The sequence below is a fragment of the Otolemur garnettii genome, unplaced genomic scaffold (genome assembly GCF_000181295.1).
Source record: "Otolemur garnettii isolate 467f Iridium unplaced genomic scaffold, OtoGar3 scaffold00105, whole genome shotgun sequence".
NCBI classification, from domain to species: Eukaryota; Metazoa; Chordata; class Mammalia; order Primates; family Galagidae; genus Otolemur; species Otolemur garnettii.
In genome coordinates, this window is record NW_003852500.1 from 1659932 (window position 1) to 1663743 (window position 3812).

Here is a 3812-nt window from a genome sequence, read left to right on the forward strand (position 1 = left end):
AGAGGCAGTCACTGCTTTACAGCCCATTTCACAGAAGAAAACAAATCAGAGAACAGAAGCAACATGTCCAAGGTCACACAGCAGGGACCTGCATGTCCCAGCTCCGGAGTCCACAGCCTGGGAGCCTCCCTACAGCCCAGAATGTTCTGCCGTGTCCACAGATCTGATTCTTGCAGGGCCCCTGCTCCGCCCTGCCTCCCCCTGACGCTAAGAGCATTTCCCATCCCACCCCTGGCTCTGTCCCCTTCCAAGAGAAACAGGTTGCACCTGGCACAGCTTCCCAGAAGGCCCTGGGCAGCAGGAGCCCGGCCACGTGAGTGGGTGTGTGCGGAGGCGTGTGGTCACATTGCAACCCCCACCACGCCACTGCTCAGGAAGGGTGGGACCACAGGTCACAGATCCACCAACAAGCCTGGAAGGTGCTGATTATGCAACCATGGGAGCCAGACGGACCCAAGTGCGGCCCTGGCTCAGCCAGCCACTTGTCTGCCTAGTGGCCAAGGGCATCTGAACCTCAGCTCTTTATCTGGAAAATGGGCTTATGAGTAGTCCATTTCTCTCAGGAAGATTCTATAAGGGAGCTTGAGAGAATCATGCAGATTGGAGCCTGGAGTGCCAGGAGTGAGCTAAAGCATCCTAGGAATCACTGTCACCAAAGCCATCATTGTAGCATCAGACCCGCCCAGCTGCAGACGAACCCTTTAAGTGCTAGAGAGTCAATCCGACCCACAGCCGACATCATCAGAGAACACGGATTCCAAAAGGTCATCTTTTACAATGTATGAAATCATCCAGATGCCACCTGAGACTACCATACATTTAAAAAATCTTTTTCAATTGAGGTGAAATTTATATAACACAGAACTAACCATGTTTAAGGGGACAATCCTATAGCATTCAGTATATTTACAATGCTGTACAACCACCACCTTTGTCTAGTTCAGGACATTTCCCTCATCCCCCTAAAGAAAACCCTGCCCCATTAGCGGTCACTCCCCCCGCCAGCCCCTGGCAGCCACCAATCTGCTCTCTGTCTCCGTGGATTTGCCTGCTCTGGACCTGTCATATCAGTGGAACCCCACGCTCTGTGGCTTTGGTGTCTGGCTGCTCTCACTCAGCATCACGTTCCGAGGTTCACCGTCGTGGCCGGGGTCAGCGCTTCATCCCTTGTTATGGCCGAGTAACATCCCCTTGGATGGACGGCTTTCGTTCATCCACTCACCTACGGACGGACCCTTGTGTTGTTTCCGCTTTTTGGCTCCTGCGCACAGTGCTGCTGTGAGCATGTGCGCCCAGAGATTTGTTTGTGTCCTACGATGAGATCCAGGTGACTCAGGCCCTGTGGAGGCGGCTCTGATTACTTGAACAAAGTTCCACATTTCACTCATGTCTCTTGGAAGCCTTTGGAGAGGAGACCCAAATCCACGGTTTCTTCACCTCCCATCCTATGCTGTGGTTCAGAACCCCCAAACTTGAGCTAGGCACGGGGGATAGGGCAAGATGGAGGAGGCTGAGTCCTCTGGGCAAACAGCCCTGGGAAACCTTAGCTCCTCTAAGGGGAGGCAAAGTTTGGAAACCTCAGAATGTCTCAAATCCAGGCTGCTTCAAGGTTCCAGGCCTGAGCCCCACAGTCTGCAGGCACGAGGACCTCCCTGGAGTCACATGGCAGGGCAGAAGCTGCAGAAACTGCCTCAGACATGACTGGGCCCTGGCTTTCCCCTGCCCCCATGCCGCCCATCATTAGAATCACAGAACAAGCTAAAAGCATAATGTGAAATATCAGCGTATCGGTTCTACAAAGCAGAACATAAGGAGGCAAGAAAATGTGTCATACTTATACCAAATTAAGGATGTTGAGTTATGGTAATCATGTACGCAACTTTAATTTTGTTTAACACTATCTGCCAAAATAAACTTTATTTCCTATAACTTAAAATGTGTGTGTTTGTGTATATGTATACACATGTATATGTATAGTTTATTATGAACAGTTAATTCTACTGTGCTGGCTACAATAAAATCATTTTTGAAATGAAAAAGGGTTCTCCAGATCCTGGGGTACATCTCAGGCCCTTAACGTATCCTTTCCTGGAACTTCAGTTCTTTTTTTTTTTTGAGACAGAGCCTCAAGCTGTTGCCCTGGGTAGAGTGCTGTGGCATCACAGCTCACAGCAACCTCCAACTCCTGGACTCAAGTGAGTCTCCTGCTTCCACCTCCCAAGTAGCTGGGATTACAGGTGCCTGCCACAACACCCAGCTATTTTTTGGTTGCAGCCGTCATTATTGTTTGGTGGGCCCAGGCTGGATTCGAACCTGCCAGCTCAGGTATACGTGGCTGGCACCTTAGCTGCTTGAGCCACAGGCGCCAAGCCAGAACTTCAGTTCTTGATCAGCAGGTATAGAGGAAAGAGTCAGGTTTCAAAGCTACACCATCACCTACTCTTGCAATCTCAATTTCCTTCTCTGTGAAATGGGGGAGGGGTGGTGGTGGAGGTAGTGACACTTTGACTCCAAACATTCACACATGGGGTTCTGCTGTTCCCTCAGCCTGGCCATCCCTTCCACGCCCTCTGCCTGGTGAACTCCTATATAATCCACTAACCACGAGCTGTGATGTCCCTCCTCTGCGTGACTGCCCCAGATAAACACCCTGGATTGCTTCAGGTAAACCCCTCCCTCAAGCTGAACCTTGATGCTGCTGGGGAAATCCAGGGTGTCTCCATCTCCCTAGACTATGGGCTCCTTGAGGGCTGGGTCAGAGGGATAGGGCATGAATGGTCAATGAGTATTTCATGAAAATAAAGACACCACTATCCCCACTTGACAGATGAAGAAGCTGAGACTTCTAAAGAAATTTGACTCCTCAGGGTCAAGGCCATTTAACCCCAGAGGTAATACTCAACTCTAGGGCAGCCAGACTCTAATTACAGTGCTCCGTCCCCAAACTTGTGTAAACTGAACAACCCACCACCTGTGCCCTGACCCCCTCCTGGTTCCCTGCAGCTCTTGCACGGGCCAGGACAGCCTGTCCCCTGGCTGTCCCCGAGGTCATAGATACAGCCACTGGGCCCAGCTATCTGCAGGAAACATCTTGGCAGGACAGGAAACACGGCATGGGCCAGCCGCGCCCGCGTCTGGCTCGGCCTATCGGAGGCCAGATATTTTGGGAGCCACTATATAAACCCCAGACTCTGCTCCTAGCTGTTCCCGGGGGAAGCCTTGGGCTTCACGTTCCTCTGCAGCCCTTGGGCTGCTGGGACATAGGGACCTGGGAGTTCAGGAGTGGAGTGGAATAGAGCTACAGGAGTGGACTCCATCTAGGCATCATTGCCGGCTTAAGGGTGACAGTTCTAGATCAAGCTAATACCCATTTATTCCTGGTGTGACCACTCACTTGCTGTACAACCCTGGGCAAATGACTTCTCCTCTCTGTGCCTCAGTTTCCCCTTCCCCACAGTCCTCCCTGATCCCAACCCAGGAAAAACGCACCCATAGGTCCCAGAGCATTTTATGAAGTTTCTGGGCTGACACTTGGGAACCAGCGCACTTTCTCCCCACCTTGGGCAGAGCCCAGGAATCTTCCACTTAAAACTAGCCTCACTGTGAAACATGTACAAACTCAAGTATCTCAAGTTTAAGAACAAACAATTGGTCCAGGCCCTCCAGCCCTCAGCCCAAAAAAAGCCCCCTGGACATGTACCCAGTCCAGACACTGTGCAAGTGCAGGATTTGAGCGACAACATTCTGAGGACAGGGCTGTGGTTATTCCCATTTTATAGAAGGGGAAATTGAGGTCCCAAGAGGAGGTCCCA